An 18898-nucleotide genomic window follows, 5' to 3' on the forward strand; every position below is an offset into this window, starting at 1 on the left:
CTGAATGGATATTTGTGCTTTCACATCATGCTATGAAGTTCATTTATTTCCTGTCTCGGGCATAATATGCTTTTAGTGGAGGGTTTTTCCCCCGTGATTGTTTCCTGAGTTAGTAGGTCTTCCTTCACTTTGGCAAGGATCTTCCTTAATAAACAGTCTCATCATCAGTTATTAGTTTCATATGACTGGTCTGTGAAACACACAGGATTATTGAAAGCTATAAAATTTGTGTTAGCTGTTTTCCTACATCGTGATCCAAACGATCTCAGTAGTGCCTCAGTGGGTTTGATCATATAAATTTATTGCTGGTTACCCACAGCGAGCCAACAAGCTGCAACTGTGTGACTAGAGCTCAGATGAACTTATCTGCTTATACCCAAAGCAGTTCAGGGAAAAAACAGCTGTAAAATAAGTGTTAGTTTTAGTAACAATTGCTTTGGTTATAATTGTTTTGTAATTTTTTTGTAGTTGTTACTTTCGGTAACTTTTAGTCAATTTTAGTAACATTGAGTTACAATTTCATTTAATCCTGTTTTTAACCCAAACAGTGAAAATGTTGATACTCAATATTGCTTTACAGTGAAGTGGGAAAAGAAGAGTTACTGCGGTAGAACATAGTGTGCTACTAATAGCACCTGGTGAACTAGCATAAAGTATCATATTATTAATTGATTTAATAAGTCCTTAGATCCTATGATACTTGAAAGAAGGTTAATTGGTTGCTTACAACATAACTGTAATGGACTGTGTCTAAATGCATCATTTGATTCTCATTTTCTTGAAATATCCACTTACGAGGTTTTCACTCCCCCCTTCACTCCCCACCCCCAATATTCGTAGCTCCTCTTGCTCTGAAGCATTTTAAGAGCATTAGCTCAAAGCACAGTTGTTGCTTCCAGACCTTTACGTCCCTTGGGGTTAGGTGTGAATGGGTGCTGTGCTGGGCACAGTCCTCTTCTCCAGCTAAGCAGAAACATGCCTGTCTTGGCTGACGGTTCAGGTGGCAGGTAATGCTAAATGGTGCTTGTCTGAAAAGCATGATCAACTGTAATTGGTTTGGCACATTTATATTCCATATTAATTTCCTCTTATTTGTATAGACTGTATGAAGAGCAGTGTGGAATCGTTGTGATTTTATTTTTTTCCATTTGCTTCTGTAAAATAAAATCATTTTCATCTCTTGAGAGGACGAGTGCCAGAGGGGCGGCCCAGCTTCCCTGAAAGGCTGTGTTCGACACCGCCTTGCTTTACAGGCAGGTTAAATTACTGCAGTTGGATGCTCTGGAAGGCCGTGCCATAAAGGGAAATGTGGCTGCTGAAATAGCTGTGCTATAAGTCTCAGGAAGGCAATCTGGGGCAAACTCAGCCCACGCGCTCCGTTCTCGGTGCTAACTCTCTGCAGAGTGTCTGAGCAAGCTTACCCAAGGTTTCTGTTCCAGCAAGACAAAGTGCTGCATTGTATATTGGAGGGAAACTTTTAAGCTGTTTGGCTACATCTCTAAATTCAATTTATAGTGCTGGAGCCTAGTGGTGGGGCATGCATGGACTCTGCAGCACACACTGTGACTAATGTGCTGTGAACCACAGGTACAGCAAGCCAGAAATGGTGGTAGTGTTTCAACATAGTCGACCTTGTCAACTCAGCCTGTCACTCATCATTTTACTTTGGGATAGCTGATACCATATAGGAAGAAAAAAAGTAAAAGTCTCATATAAATTCAAATCATAAACTGAGAGCTTATGTGTACAAGCGGGAAAAACTTTGCAGGAAATTTTGAATAAAAACTGCAATACAATTATTTTTTAATAGTTTACTTTTGACAAGAAAACATTTCCTTCAAAGGCACTCAGAATAGTGGGAATATGTATCCACACGTATGGGCATATCTACCTACCCACACACCCTTAGTGGCAGGATACAATTAAGGATGCTTCCAGTTCTGGATTTGTATTTTCAGGATAAATTAAGTCATTTAAACCAGATTTCAGAAACATTCACAACTAGGTTACATTGTCAAGAATATGTATGCTTTGACTGCAGTAAGAAGCAACTAGTAAGCGTTCATGGGGATAAAATTGCTGTGCATATCTACACATTCATTTTGATTGGCAAATAAGTCAGTCATACTTCATAGTGGCTGCCTTCCTGATCATTAGGGTATCTTTCGTCCTTCCTCCTCCTTTCTTCTCTTTTCCCCCACGCCAATATATTGGATGTGCTGGAATAGAATCAAATACAGAAGTTGCATCAATATACAGTGTAATGTATTTGAGGATTTTTGCATCTTTGCTGGAAAACAAAACACTTTGGACAGTAGGAGAATTATTTCTCTGATGAAATGTTGCAGCTAGATTTATTTATTTATTTATTTATTTGAACCCTTTCTTGGCTGTCTTCAGCCAAAGAACATAGTGTTTTTTAACCTTCATTTGTAGAATTATGACATATTTTACACCCTTGTTCCTCAAAAAAATGCTGAGATGTTCTTTTCATTAGGAATAAGGAGAAGACATCTAGGATTCAACACCTGCATCCATTTTACCTTTCTGCTTTCTCTTTTTTTTAGCTTCCCTCTTGCCTCATTTAGAAAGCAGCGGCTGTTTCACGTTGTGTATCACATCCCAACCTTTCTAACAAGCAACCTCAGAGCATCCTTCCTCAGTATTTTGAGAGATGCAGAAGAGACTTACCCGTACTTTGTGCTTCTTTCTCATTGCTCCATCATGGACTTGTAATATGTCATCTATGTGGTGCTGCTCTGTGTTGTCAGAGGACTAATTTAATTAATTTTCATTAACTGTCCCTTAGTTGAATTTTTGAAAAACAGATACAATTACAAACACAGCACAGGAAGAGCATAGGAAGAATGTCTGGCACAGCTATACAAATAAATGTATTACTTCAAATATTCCCCTGCTGGTGAACAGGACATGTAATCTGTAAAGAATTATATGTAAGAGGGAGAAAGATACTCAGAGCGATACTGAAGCTTATGGAAGTGGTCAAAGCCAGTATAAAAGAAAAGGAAAAAAAAAAATCTGAGACACATCAAATCACATGAGTGCCTCCAAAGTGCAGTGGCTAGTCTTCCCTTTCCCAGGCCTCGATCAAAAAGGAAACAAAAATCATCCTAATGTCTGTGCTCTGGCCATCATTTCAGGAGGAGGAGCCAAGGTGGCATTGCAGCTCACAAGCTGGCATCCCTAAGAGGTGGTGAAGGTTTGCCTTCCACCACTGAGGTTGAACAGAAGTGCAGGCAGCTCTGCATTTTACCAGCTGAATTGAAGTCACTCGGGAGTAGGAGAAGCTGTGAGTAAAAGCCCTAGGAAGCTCATTTTGAAGCACTTATTTGTCTTTCCTGCATGGCAAGGCATAAAAAAGTGGGGACAACAAGTCCACAAGCAAGTAAGGCTTCCTAGTAGCTTGGGTTGGTCAGTAATGCAAAATGCCCGTGTTGCATAAGAATCATCAAGTCCCATAAATATGTTTCCTCTGAGCTGGAGGAAACTTTGTTTCTGTTCCTGAGTTGCCAGTTGGAATGAATGAGCTTAATAAGCCAAGGGATGGGAGCTCTTGAAGACAGGCCACATTCACTAAAAAGTGTGCTTTAATGGTATTATATCAGTGTATTTTACCCACAAGGTATCCTAATTTGAATGTAGAAAGGCCGTCTGCACAAGAAACCCTGGTAGCTGAGCAAGCTGTGACAGTCAGTGACCACGCTTCCTTATATTCCTGATAAATGTGCTGCTGCAGAAGTCTGTAGTAAGAACGGATTCTTTCACCTTTTTCTAAAGGAAATGTCAGCAATCATTTCAAATCGTTTAAGTGCCTTTTCCTAATGCTTTACATGTGCTTTACAAAATGGGCACAATTGGGAGACTAGCTTTACTCCCTAGTCAAAACGAGAGAAACTGGGATGGGAAAATTGGTGAATATATACACAAATGCCCACCACACACATGCACACGTGTCGTGCTGGAACGAGGTGCCATTAAAATTTAAGCAGAATGGCTGTTCTAGTACATCTGGCTGTGAGCATTCTTATTCCAGGATAAAAGTGCTTTTTTCTGGGTAAAGTGAATCCGCTCTGAAATGTTAGCCAAGCCTATGTATACCTTGCAACTGGAAAACATTTGATACACTTTAAAATTACATTTTCTAAATGGATAGCAACTTCTTTCTTTCCTTGGGTTGTTTAGGCCAAATGGACTATTTCATTAAAGATGTGTTCTGAATTCTGTTTCCTAGGTACAAAAGCCATGATAATCCAAAAGTGTGCTTTCTTGTAGGCCTTTCAACATGATTTCCAGTACAGTTAAAAAAAAAAAAAAATAGTAGTATACAAGACGAATCCCAGATAACTGCAGTGTAATGCCTAGTGGTTTCATGGGGTACCATTTTCCAAGGATATATTCATAAAAGTTCAGCTTTAAGGGGACAAAGTCATCTTCATTTTATGGGGCAATTAAAGGCTTCTGTTTTGATGTTGTCTGGTGTCTTCTCTGGGATTTATTCAGAACCAAATACATACTGTAGAGGAAAACTCGGCATGACGGTTTGCTGCTGGCATTCTTCATGAGGAATTGCAATATTCTCCCAGATGGGAAAGAAATTTACAGGGGAGTTGGTTTTTTTTATAGGTCTTATATTATATCTAACCATTCTTTTACTTATCACTGCAGGTACGTGGAACACTGCCTGATTTTGGAGTCTTTCCACTTTATAAAGTACAAAGTTACATTAATATTTTTTGACACCTGAGTAAGAAAAATTCTTAAATTTTCCCAGATTCAAGACAACTGACTGCCCTTTGATTCTTCCCAGACATATGTTTAATATCAGTCACAAAAGTAATATAGTATGAGATTTAGGGTTCTGACAGACATGTGTCTGCAAATGAAAATCATATTGCTGAAGCCGTATCAGCCCCTACCTCTCTGAGGGACGGTGGTGCCCTGAGCGCAGGGACATCTGATCTGCTTGTGAATCAGCTCCACAGCCGCTGTAGTTTACTATATTTAGTGTTTTTAGGTAAGCCTCTGTTATTTTTGGTTTGCCTTATATCACTCCAGAAAAAAAGTAGTTGTCCAGAAACTGGTTGAGAAGTGACTGAGATATTTGGGCAGCAAGAGCTGAGGGAGAGGGACGGCAGGAGTGTCTGTCTCATCTCTTGCTCCAAGCCCCACTGTTCTTGCTGATTAATCAGAGTCCTAAATCTCATGCAGCCCCTCGGCGAACTGGAACATGGTATGACAGGCAGGGTTGCAGCCATGCCCCTCTTCGCAGCAGTTTGGGTGCAGGTGCCTGTACTCTGGCAGCTGTAAAATCTGTGCTGCCTTGGGGAGGAGCCTGGGCTCCTACGCCCTGCCTGCCACAGCCTTCTCTGAGGGGAGAGTAGTGTGAAGGGCTGCCTTTTGCTTGCTGTGGCTTTTTAAGGGGTCTTCACTAGCAAAGAGACCGTAAGCCTTAAATATCAGAATGAGCTAGGCAAGGGTCAAAATCTAATGAGAGGAAATGAGTAATAAGGATGTCGCAGAGCATCTCCTGGGTTATTTGGAGTTGTGCCCTGGGTATGCCATCATTTTCCCTTCTCTCTCACTGAGTCCTTTTTTTTTTTTTTTTTTTTTTAATAGTAGCCTTAATGACAGTGAAATGGATCTGAGTACAGTACCTGTTAAATGCCAGCTTCCCCTTGTATGGCATCCATCTGTAAATGCAATTAGAACAAACATCTGCTCCCAGAAATGACTTCCTGACCTGTGCTGTTTTTTTCAGTGTCTGCCAGGCTTCTCATCGCCCTCCCCAGTAATCCCAGCAGATCCACAAAAAAGTAAAGATCCTTGTTCATGTGACATTGCAGCCACTTCAGCTGGCTTGTTGAAACTCAAAAATTATAACTGGAGGAGCAATACCATACTATTCACAAGAAAGAGAAAATTTTTCAGTTATGAAGGTTATCGCATTTGTTAGGCATACATAATCCAGGTTACTTCTGCATTACAACCTGGATCCCACAAAAATGAAAATTCATGTAAAGTATCTTTTTCAGCTGAAATTTGAATTAGTGGGTAAGTAACTAGACAGTAATCTTGAAAAGCAGAAGAATGTTACAGAGGCTGTAATACAGCCACACATTAATATGTAGGCGTTCCCTTCTGAAAACAGGATACTGAATTTGGTTTTAAACATCAGCTTGCACACAGTATGGTGTGTAGTATTTTGTATAGACTTGCTGACTTAAAATGTGTGCTTAAAGCTAATTGCTGTTATCTGAGCTCTGCTGTTATCCCCGAATCAGTTTGGTAATAGATTCATATTCTTTAGCAATTTGACCATTTTGTTTCTCTCTGTTTAATTAAAGCTGCTTGAATCATTCTCAGTTTCTTCACAGAAACAGTTTTAGGACTTGACACATTAACATGTTTCTAATATTGCAAATACTGAGAAAGCCAAGAATTTTTAAGTTGCCGTGTTCATATAAAATTTGTATCTGTAACATCTGAAGTCTTGTGAATTTCATGGACTTGTATTTATACCTGTATTATGTCCCTGTGCTGTTACGCAGAATTTAGAGGTTATCTAAAACTGTCTCCATACTGCCTGGAAACCAGTTTTTCTTTGAAATATTTCTTTGGTCTGTGAAGAGACATTGCCAGGCATCTATATTAATACCTCTATAAAAGAAGGAAACACTTTCTCACGTGTGATTAAAATGTGGAAATCATTAACACAGGAAAGCCATTGAGGCCAAGAATTTAACAAGACTTCTAAAAGGTTATAGCTGTCAAAAATATGCAGGGTTCTAATTAATATAAGTAAGTAATTTGGAAAAAGTGCTAAGCATAGTGTTCAAGGATTTGGTCAGTCTTCAGCTATCAGCTCCCAGTGTTGGACAGAGATTGCTTTGTCAAGCTCCATAGTTTTAGCTTTTCTCCATAAAGCATCTGGCACCAGCCGCTGTCAGAGACAAAACCCTGGGACACGCACATTTGCTCTGACGTGATACAGCACGCTCCCTGCCTGACTTCTGGCCGATTTAAAGTGTGTAGCTTCTGTATTAATTGATCACACTGCACCAGTTTTCCGTGTGTACACAACGCCCTGCTGCTCTGTACATGTAGAAAGCAAGGCACTAGGAGCTTTTGTTACTAGACTGAATCAAATGAAGATGTAAGACAATGTTTCACAAACAAATGCAGCAAAGTAGATACAGATACTTCCCACCTTCCTCTGCCTTTGATGACTTTTTCCCGTTCCTGTATTTCTCGGTTGTGGCCAGGCACATGCTCTGCATTGTCGTGCAGGCTCATGCACAGTTGCAGCAAAGCAGCAGGAGCACAAGGGAGAGAGAACATGCAGTGGCACACAGGGAGCAGAGTAAAGACTTTCTTGTATGCGCCAGAAACAACGTCGTGCTGCTGGCGCTGCATGTGTCAGATTTGCTTTTGTGCCTGAGACTCGGAATGAGCTGTGCTGACTGTAGAGCTCTGAGCCAGACTGTAGTAAAGAACATCAATGCCATTGTACCTGGCACCTGTAGTAAAGATGTGATGCAGTGAGTAGACTGGAAACCAAGTGCTCCGCAGGTAATCTGTCCAGAATGGGATCAAGGCATGTTTGTGACAGCACAAATAAGCTCCCTCTGAGTTTGTGAAGCTCGTTGTCTCTTTACTTTTCTCTGGGAAAAAGAAAAAAATAAATTTCTTAATAACTTTCACCAAAAAATCAATTTAAAAATAGCTTCGCAGTCAGTTTTTAAGCAGTCTGTCAAAGGAGAAATGTAACGTGGAAGCAAAGCTAAAGCAGAGTTTTCCCACAAATAAACAAGTAGTTTTCAAATGGGAATAACTACAGGAATTCCAACTGCTGGAGGGGATGCTGATGATGAGATGGCAGCACGATCTGTGGCTGCATCCAGGGGAGAGCGCTCTTGCTCACTAGCAGCCTCTTCAACGAAGATGCCCAGGCAGGTGGGCAGCGACACGCTGCTGGGGCATGGCAGCCCTTCAGGAGAGGTCAGTGTGCCATCATGGGGGGTCTTCATTCGTGGGGTCACCGGGAGGGAAGGAGGCAAGCTGAACGTTAGCGGATGTGTTGCGGGTTGTGTTTGTTATGCGTTTGGCTGAGCAGTGGAGTTGTAAATGGTTTGTTTGCCAAAAATGAAAGTTCATTACAGACTGGCCGTGTTTTGATTAGGAGGAGCCGGGGGGCTATACCATAACAGTAAGTAATGTTTATGTCCTTGTCTGCTACTTAGTTCACTTAGGCATTAGAGAGATTATATTCTATCTGTTCTTTAATTTTTATGTTATCATTTTACTTTAGTCTTTTTATGATTTACTCTGTATGCGCACAAATAAACTTCCTGGTTGATGGTGGTGCTTTTACACATTTTTTTTAATGCTTGAGAAGAAGTTCCCATAGATTGTTCCTGTACTAAGTGTTTGTCAAAACACAGAAAAGAGTTGTGTTAACTTGTTTTGTGTTGGGATGCAGAAATTCATTATTACCTTCCACTTTTTTTTGTCCTTTCATATGCTTCATTTGGGAAAAATACTGAATGCCACCCACAAAACATCCGTTTGGGGGTTGGGGTTTTTTCCAGACTGAAAAAAAAAGTGTGTTTGCAAATATGGTTGATTTTAATTGGACAGTGTAACAACATTTTTGTTGCTTATACAATATATTGTTATCGTTTGTTATACTGCAGAAACTGTGGTTAGAAAAGTGACTTACTGCAAGTTCATACTGAGCAAAGCGTGAGAAATGAGAAAGTTGTATTTCATTAAAAAATACTGATACAAAGGCTTCGTTATGCAATAGAAAAAGATGTTTCATGCAATGTAACTATTTAGCATAGTTATTTTTGAGTTTCAGTTATATGAGACTAAGATGAGAATCAGAGTTACCAATTTCAAATTCCATTCTCCTGGCAGCACCTCAACTCCTTTTGGCAAGTCATTTGACCTTTTCTGCCTCCTATCTCACTCACCTTTTAAAATGGAGGTCTTATTTCATTTATTTCCCAGATGTACTTAATGTATTTAATTCATATTTGTAAGTACTTTGAACATAATTTTATTTATAAATATAAAAATAGAAATATTATATTATGTAAGGATACACGTTTGTAGGATAAAGATTGTGCTCTCTGTCAGTTAACAAAATTTTGTCTGGTTTCCTTTGACAATTAAACCTATCTGATGGCTTGTTAACTCGTGGTTCTCTCTCAGTGAACAGAACTAGAGATACTGAAAATCAATATTGCTATAAGAGACTTAAGTCACACACTCGTGGCTAGAATTTTTTCTTTCTCCTTACAGCTATTAGTGCAGTTCAGGCAACTTGCAAAGAAGGTGGCTCTACTGAAGGCACTAATGCATCACAAGTCAGTGGATTTCAGCCTTTTTCAAAGCATTTCTATGCTCCTCCATTTTCCAGAAGTGTGAGCTCCAGCATAAGTTATTCAAGGCTCGCTTTTCTTAGCAGCCTTTTGGAGACCTCTTAAAAGAGTAGTTCGATAGATTATAGGATGAAAATTGCTGATCTGAGTAATATCCTTCATTTTTTATTTGCTTCCTTGTCAAAGGGAACCGCAATACATTCTGATTTGCTTTTAGATATTTAGATATTATTTAGATACTGTATTGAATAATACGTACTGCCAGAGGTCTGTGATGGACTTGTGACTGAGAATATCTGATTTACACAGACAGTTTAACAATTTGACGTCCTTGTATCCAGTCAAGCTGGATCCATTCTGGATCTTCTGGGATCGGTACAAATAGAAAGGAAAAGTTTTTTAATTCTTCAGTGCAGCTAAGATAGCATTGACCTAGCATATCAAAACAGTAATTTGCCTGGAAAGAGATGGGGTGAAATTGCATATGGTTAGAAAGGAGCCGCATCCAGAATGATAATGTAAGGTGCTTGTTTGTAGTTGTCTGTTTCCTGTTTGCTTCAGTCTGTCACAAAATAATGTGTGTTAAGGGCTACAAAGAGCAAATCATTTAAATTGTTTATCCAAGCAATAGGTGACTTGAGAAAGTAGATACAGAAACTTGAACTAATGAGATTAGAGTTGCTCACAGGTCAGGGTTGATGCATGATGACGGTACAGTGATAGTGATTGATGCTGTTGATGCCCACCACAGTTGATCATTCTTTGGAGACAAACCCCCAGGACCTTCTTTCTGACATCTGCCATGATAACTACAGACCAGAAAGCTGAACTGCACCTGTGAAGTGTATATCCTAGGTTTTATTGTTTCCCAGTACTGAAAACTAGATCGTGTCTACTCAGATGGGATTAGCAAAGTATAGTCACCTCCTCTTCCACTTTTTTCAACTTCTGTTGCTTCAGGTGTTTTCCAAAATTGTCATACCCTTTGGTATTATAAAGGTCACCACTGCACTTAGTTTAAATCAAGTAATGAGACCAAGCCAGTTTGGTGATTTAACAATTAAAAAGAACTAATTTTAAGGGGTCCTTTACTATAATCCCTTATGTTCTTTAGAAGCAGTTTGTCCCATATATATACACACACAGACATCATCTTTGCCTGATACGATGTTTCTTAGGGAACTTTACTTACTCAGATGTCAGTGGATCTAGTTAATTGTAACCAAGAGTGCTAGTATGGCAGCAGTTAAATGTGTTCTTATTCACCATAGTTATACGATCTTTTGGGATTTCTCCATGTTGTAATTTGTCACTGAAATGACTGGATGATGGTCCTGATGCTCTTCCTAGCATGGCTTACTGGGAAGAGTAAAGTTTGTTGCATGTTGAGCACACGTATTTGCTTTACATAGTCTGCTGCTGCCACCATCTCCAGTTTCTGGGCTGTAATTGAGGCTCTGTGCTTTCCTGTGTTAACGTGTCAGGCTGTCTGACCAGCAAGGCAAGTCTCATATGAAAGTTATGAAGATTTTAAACAAAATGACATAGTGAAGATCAAGAGCACGAAGTGGGACTTGCTCCCAGTGTTTGAGGAATGGCCCTTCTAGAGAAATAATTGGTCCAAAATAAACAGGTTTCAGAGGAAGTGAAGGGTGCCCAGTCCCTGAGCAAATGCAAGGCAGTTGGGATGGGGCCACCCAAGACCTCTCCTTCCCAAATACCACAAAACCTGCTCTGCATTCAGCAGAACCTGAGCTGCTGGCGCAGCTTGGACACCTTGTCCTCACCAGGAGACCCGAGCACTGGATGAGGCAGGAGGATTATGTACCCGTGAACATCAGGTACTTAAGATATTCCTGTTGCTGAAACAGCACATGAGAGGAATGCCTTTATCCTCTGGATTTATTCCCTCAGAGGCGTATTTCCAGCACTGTCTGATATATTGGACACTTGTCAAGAATGGGAACAGCCCTGGGAGCTTCTGACATCAGGAGCGAGCTGGACGGAAAGATTTCTTCTGGCTGAGGAGATGATTTTGTACAGGAGGCAGCAAGCGAGAATCCTCTGCCAGGGATTCTGTTGAAAGCCCAAGGGGGAAAGGAAAATCAGGATGTAGGCCTTGGCCAAGGGAGCAATTACTCGTGGAAATGGATTTGAGTGGGCTGGGATGGAGGGAAGTGTTTTGGAACAAGTCACTTGGATTTTGTAGCCCTTGTTTTTTCTCTCCCCCTTTATGTCTTCCGTGGTTGGTTGGGTTGGGGGGAGTGTTGGTTTTTTGGGGTTTGTTTCGGTTTTGTAGCTTTCATTTTTGTAGTATTTTGTTTATCAGTTAACCTATCTAAGGCAGAAAACAGCTCTGAATACCCTGTGAAACATGCTGTGTTGTGGATGGTATGAAAAAATTGTACACCGAACGAATACCATCTAATGTGCCACCTCAGAGAGAGATATGTATTTTTCGAGTAAAATTTAAAATATTGATCCCATTGTGCAGTTATTACGAGGACCATTTTCTTCTGCTTCAAGTATGGTTAATAAATTCTAAGATGAAAATGAGTTGGACCAACTCTGCTGAGAGGAACTGCAGTCATATATGTGAGTCACAAGTGTTTTACTTAATTGGGGAAATTGCTCATTCTTTTACAGGTTACATCTATGCCTAAATATTTTATTTAATAACTAGCAAAATGCTGGTTCTGAGTCTCCAGTGCTTCAGCATGTCACTATCAGCAACACTTGAGTTCCAGTGGTATTACACTGACCGGTTCACCAAGAACTTGGCCAACCAGGCATTGACTGATTCCTCTCGTCCCCTGGGATATGCACCCACAGGTCTCTCCAAAAGCTGTACTAAACAGATGTGGACTGTTGTGTGGGTTTTGTTTTTTTCCTTAGGGTGCCCAGGAGATCACTTTCGGATTCAGACTATTTCCCCTCAAGATGAGTAAATTGTAGGGTCCTGGAAGTCCCTCAGAGAATGTAACAGGGCACAAGCTACTTCTGCCTCACTTGAGCGCCCGGCAGCAAGGTCAATTAGGATTGTATAATCAATATTCAGTACTTGTTATAACTTCATCCAGATGCTGATAGCAGAAGAGCAATGTCCATGCATTTTGTTGTTGTAAATCCTTTCACAAAATCGAACAATTGCCAAGAATGTGGAAACATTACAGTAAGAGACAATTATAACAGAATAATTGATGCCAGATGGACTTCTGCACCTGATATCAGTCAGCGTGCCAGTGAAACAGAGCCGTTTATTGCGAGGAATACTACAGCATATGTCGGGGTAGCATCAGTATCTTTTCAGATATTATTTTGATCATTTTGAAAGCTGCTAATGTGTTGAGTTTCTTACTGTGATTGTTCTTATACATTGCAACAAGGTCCTTTTTTGTTAAAGATTTCCTGAGAAGGAAATACGAGCTTCACTCTCCCTATCTCTGGCTATCATCAGGTCTAGTAAATCTTCATTAAAACTTAAAAGTAAACCATTATTTAAACACTGACTAAAGATCATTGCTTAGCTGCTTTTAGAAATCCTTGTTATTTTCAGGCAATGAAAAATAATGAGATAATATTTTCTTAAGCATTATGTAGCTATTAAAGTAGATTTTTAGAAATTATTGCCATTTCCAAGGCTGAATTTATTAGTTTGTTTTTAAAGGTTGATACCTTTCCAAGGAAGCCCCAGCTTGCCTCCATTGTGCATCTGCTTTTCCTAATGTGAGAGTTTGGGGTTTGTTTGCTTTTAAGAGGTGGGGAGAGGTCACTTGAGCATCAGTTCAGTCTTTGGTATCGTGTCGTTCCCCTCTAATACGTGGGGGGGTGGGGGGTATAGACTATATTGTGCATAATTTGTTTTGGCCATTTCATTCTGTTGTATTTCTTTTAATGAAGACAAACAATACTGTTCTCTTAATTATTCTTTTCTGTCATTTTCATGTAAATTTTTTTTCTTCCTTCATTTAAAACATGAGCTACCTCTGAAGTGATAGAGCTCTGCAGCTCCGCAGAGTGGGGAAATTTTCCGGTTCTGTGGAACAAGCTACGAGCTGATCCTGGAGATACTTAGGATATGCTGCCTAATTTTTGTGCACTAGCTTCCCTCTTCAGTGCACACTGAGTGGCTCTGTGTAGTGTAGGACATTCCAGTTTGAAGACAAAATAAGTGACCACTCACTGGAAGTGTTTGCACAGTCACATGCTTCAGAGTGCTGTAGTCCTACCCGCTACCCTCATTGCATGGGTAGTCTCATGAAAAATTTCCAAGTATAGGTTTAAAATGGAGAGTGCAGGGACCTTAAGGCATCCAGTAATAAGATCTGCACTCACTTCTCCAGTCACACAGTGCAGTGAGGTGACTGTTAATCTCTCTCTCCCACTCCATGGATTGCAATTCCCCTGGTGCCAGCTTCCAGTGGCCAGCACCACAGGTGTCAGTGGGAGTAAGGCATGCAAGGGAGGGATTTCTTCAGAAGAAGGGAGGAAAGCTCTTCCTTTCAGCTTCGCATGCGTTGAGACTGACAGATGCACTGCAGGGGAGCAAATTTCTGGTAGTGGATCTGTCTTTCAGAGCTCTAACTCACACTAGGAAACGTTATTGAAACCCTGAAGCATAGCTCCTTTGTGCTGCGCCTCAGGATTCCAGCAAATTCTGGCATATCGAACATAATGCATGCAGGTTTATAGCACTATTTATAAATCTCTTGAGTTTCCTCTTGTATTGTTTCTTGCTGAGGGAGTGTGGGATGTGCAATTCACCCCATCAGATTTTATTGAGGAGTTATCCGCAGTCATGTGTATGCTAGATTCTCTTGAGAAACAACATCTGTTTTCTGCAGTATTTCAAGTTTGAAATGGTTGTGAGTTGTCTTAACAAGTTGTAACTTGTTTAATTAACAAAAGGATACAATTAGATAATGTGAATTACTTGCACTTCTTGTCAAATGCAACATTAACTCCATAAGCCACAGAATAGGGAGGTTTCCTCAATAAGCTGTTTGCTGATTTTTTTGGTATCTTCTAATCGTCTGTTTTCCCTACTTTGTGTAAGTACGGATTCCTTTGGTTTTCTTTCTCTATTTAGAAATCATGCTATGCCTGTTAAGCAGACACACCTTGTCTTATAGCTGAAAAAGACACTAAACCTGAGTTGGATGTAGTCCTCAGGACCGTCTGTTTTGCAAATCATGCCATTGTGCTAACCCAGTTATGGTGATCTCAGGTCCTATTAGGATTTTTCATATAGATAAATGAAAAAAAAAGTATGTATATATGGATGGATACACACTTGAAGTAAAAGGCAGGATATGTCAACCACTGATAGGCATTTGTATGATAAAAAAGGAGGCTAAGCAGCGTAGTTCCTCTTGGGACCATAACAAACCTGGCTAGCAGAGTCTTAGTGCTTGACTGTGCAAATGTTACGTAGACCTTATGGCCAACTAAAATTACAAGTCAACACCTAACTGTAATTTAAATGAAACTCCAGTGAAGCTCAACTTAGTCGCTCTTCCAGTGACAGTGGATGTGTTCTTGGAGAGGATGTGGAACAGCACTTTCGTATAGCTTCCTTTAAAAATAACTGGCATCCTCCTTTTGTACAGAAGCTCCTTATGGTTTTTTTTGTTTAGTCATGTAAGTAAACTTCTGGAAGATCATAAATACTTAGTATAAAGGCTTTCTTAACTAAAATTATATTTTATCTTCCACCAGTTGTGCATTTCCAGGAGCCTAAATGATCCTCAGGATAGCTGACTGTAAGACTTGCTGCTTTTGCCTCCTAAACGTAGAGTGCCGTAGTAATAAATAGGCATTGTATTTTTCACATCGTCTTTCTGCAGTTGGTTTGCTCTCATGGATGTGTAGACAGTTGCACAGTTTGTGAAGAAAATGGTTGATTCCAGTGAGTTCCTACAAAACTAGTTCCTGTTAATTCCTAAATGATATATTTTGGGCAGCAGCTGGATGAATTCTTTTTAAAACTTTTCTTTTTTTTTCCCCTGCATAAAGCATTCATATGAATTGCATTAAGTCTTAAGGTGCCAAGTTTATGCCATATATATTCCTTCTCCCAGGGGAAGTGTGATAGTAACAGTTTTGGTCAAATTAAGTACTGATTAATTTGGGTACCTAAATTCAGTTTGTGGTCTTAAGTGGATAATGTGTTGTCATTCACTACTTCTTACCCTGCTCTTTTCTCACAGCCATGCTGTGTCATATTGTGTAGCTACCAATCTATAACCCAAATGTTGTTATATTAGAGTGGAGAGTTGTGCTGATGTCCGTGCAATATATAGAGGGTGTATATTGTATGAGATGCCTAGCGAGATACTGTATGACTGTAAATTTCTGTGGTTTTTTTCATGCTGTACATACCTGCTGATTACCAAAGTGATTTATGTTTTAGGCATATTTTCTCTTTCATTGTTCATTCTCCTTTTTTCAAGTTTTAGAAATGAAGTAGTTTTAGTAAGTAGTTATCTCAGAAAGCCTTGGAGAGGTGGAGGTAGTCTGCCAGCCACTGTGCAGGTACAGTATGTGCTGCAGCCGGGGGGCAGGTTAGCATCCCCTGCTCCGTGCACAAAAATCTAGGCTCCAGTTACTTAGGGCAGGGAGAAGGGATGCTTCTGGGTCGTGCCTGCTGGGGTTAAGGCCAGCCTGTGAACTCCCTCCTTAATGCCTTCACTCAGCATTGTGGAAAACAGTGAGAGGGAAGAGCATCATTCTGAGCCTGCAGCCATGTGGAAAGCCAGTCAGCTGAAGCCTCAATTCAGCCTTGCAGCCGACTGAGCCCTCTTTTCTCTCCTGCCTTTTTGGCTGCAGGAAAGAAATGGAGGGCTGGAGAGGGAATAATCGGTAGTAATCTCCTCAGCCAGCCAGCTGTCTCCTCCTATTGACCTTGAAGTAATGAAAAAGGGATAGATTCTGCTGCATGTTACCTCTGTGTGTCCAAATAATGAGAGCAGAGAGAAATGATTGTAAATCTACATGGCTTTGCCTGTTTGGAAGTCTGGGCCATGGGGGAAATGACAGGACGTGTTTTATTTGCACTCTGTAATTCACATAGGTATTCATCCCAAAGTGTTTCCTCTGTGGGTTTTTTTTACCTAGTACTTCATTTTACGCAGCAGTAATTTTAATTCAGATGAACTCATTCCCTTTTGTTGACTTAAATTTTCAATATGAGGATAGTTGCATTCCCTGAACTGGCAATAAACTGGTTTGATATTCACATTTTATAGACGTAATACATTTCCGTTATTTAATACAGTGGAGCTACACTGGTGTAGAACTGGGCCTATGAAAAAAAACAAATCCAAAACACACATGTAGGACTTTTTTTTTAACATTTCTTTGGAAAAAAAAAAAAGGAAAAACTCCCCTAAACTGATTCTTCTTTTTATTATACAGGGAAAAGGAAGACTGGCCAAGCTTAGAGATATATTAAAAAAAAAAAAAGAACCTGGAATTTGGGAGTTTATTTTCAGATGTAGAACTGCCATACACAGAGTAACCAGAAAGTTGTCTTTGGCAATTTGTTCATTCCCCTCCCAGTGAGATGTAATTCATTAAGGCCGTTTCTTGTCAAGCATTAACTCAGAAACTGGGATGAATCTGAAACAGAAAATAATTCAGTAACCATAATGATGTAGTAGTCCAACTAGTGTGGCCAACGGATAAAGAATAGTAACAAGGTGTTTTAGTACTTAGCTAAGATGCCAAGGCAATGTCAGCCAATAAAATGTTGTCATGCAATCAGCGGCAGGGTTTGGTCAATGCAAACTGTCAGTTTTGTCCTTTAATCCTACTGCATGCAATAACAAAAGATCAGGAAGGTCTATATTTAAAAACAAAGGAAATGTACTGAGTCCACTAGAAATGCTCGTTGCATTGTTTTTTCTCAGAGCTAGATCTCAAATGAGATGATGGCTGCACCGGTACTGAGTTCCCCAAGCTCCTTTCCCCCTTCCCAACATGGGATTAACCTCTGAAATGGCAGCAGAGCTCTCCAGAGTAAATGGGACTGTGGTGGAGAGATCTTACAGGTTGCTTGTGTTCCCACGATGGAAACATTACATGAGCATTTGGAGCGAAGCTGAAGCATAAGGGAGATACTAACTCCATCACTGAATATGTGGCAGAACAGGTTGACATAAAGAAATACAGCCTATTCCAGTCTGAGGGGGGCCTGTAAATCTGGCTCTCTGGAGGAGCTAGGATGGTGGTCATGTATTTTTCCTCTTTTGAGGCCGATTAGCCTGTTAGAGCTTGCCTTTGGCCAGAGAAAACACCGTAGCTGAGCTGTGCTCCTTGGGGAATTAGGGAGGACAGAGGGAGGAAGCTGCCCGGCCCTGTGCTCTCTGCTGGGAGGTGATGGCTGGCCACGGCGTGCTCTGGCTGCTCCCCTGCAGCCAGTGGCCTGGTGGTGATCTGATCATGCAGTAAGCAGATTTAATTCATCAGCCGACCAGCCCTGGCCACAAAAACGTGTATTTTCGTCAGTTCAGTGTGTTGAATGAGGTTGGTTGCAGTAACATGAGTGCCAGAGCCAGCTCCACGAGGGAATCATCCCAGGGGTTCACAGGGTGAAACTGTCCCCTTTCAGCAGCGGGTTTCAGCTCACATCATGAAAACATACCCTAATCTGACCCTTTCCTTAGGTTATTGTGTTTGGAGTGTTTCTGGTACTCAAGCCAGTGTAATTTTTTTTTTCTACACAGCCATGTTTGAAGGTTACCTCCTAGGGTCAGATTAACCACCAACTTTAATGAGCTCTGCTGACTTGCCCCAGCTAAAATTTTGTTCCTCAAAATCTAACATCTGTTAAATAAGTTTCAATGCTTAAAGGCTCTTAGCCAACAGTCAAGCTAAGTTGAACTCCAGGTTTGTTTCCAGACATTGTAAGGTCTTTCATCTCTTTGGGTATTAATACAGGGTCTAATATAGCAGGACCATGCTCCACCTCTGAGGTTAAGATATCGAAAGGGCTTATGGAGTCCTTAAGCCCAAATGCTGTTTTTAGAGTGTCTTGAATTAGTGGAAATATGGTGAGATATTCAGGGCTTGTAACTGTCATCTTAGGAAGACTTAGGGTCTGAATCCAAAGTGGTTCAGGTTGATCCAAACTGGTCCTGCCTTAAAACTGCCCCACAGTCGCAGCCTTTACCCTGTGCCAGTGCTGGCCCTGGGGATGGGGAAGCCCCTCCTGGCTCAAAGTGCTGAAACAGGAGAAGACGAAGCAGATCAAAAAAATAGAATTATTCTGCTGAACCTGCTCTCCAGATATCTCCTTCACAAGGGAGAAGGGGGAGGTCCTGAGGTGGGGGAGGTGAGAAGCTCGGCTACCTCTGATTTAAAGTGGCTTAAGCTATTGTGGAGCAGCACCTCAAGATTTCCACGTCACCCACGTCTTTAATTGCTGCTAAAATGCCAATTGTAAATAATGGTATAACTAGTGTGACCAGAGCTGTAGTTAATTGTGTAAT

The 18898-nt window shown here is 40.6% G+C and overlaps 1 protein-coding gene across 1 annotated transcript in view; it reads left to right on the plus strand.

Annotated features, from left to right (window-relative positions):
- MTHFD1L (methylenetetrahydrofolate dehydrogenase (NADP+ dependent) 1 like) overlaps positions 1-18898 on the plus strand; it is a 159746-nt gene that overhangs the window by 133300 nt on the left and 7548 nt on the right. The gene's annotated exons all lie outside the window — the stretch shown is intronic.

This window comes from Gymnogyps californianus, chromosome 3 (genome assembly GCF_018139145.2).
Source record: "Gymnogyps californianus isolate 813 chromosome 3, ASM1813914v2, whole genome shotgun sequence".
In the NCBI taxonomy this organism is placed as follows: Eukaryota; Metazoa; Chordata; class Aves; order Accipitriformes; family Cathartidae; genus Gymnogyps; species Gymnogyps californianus.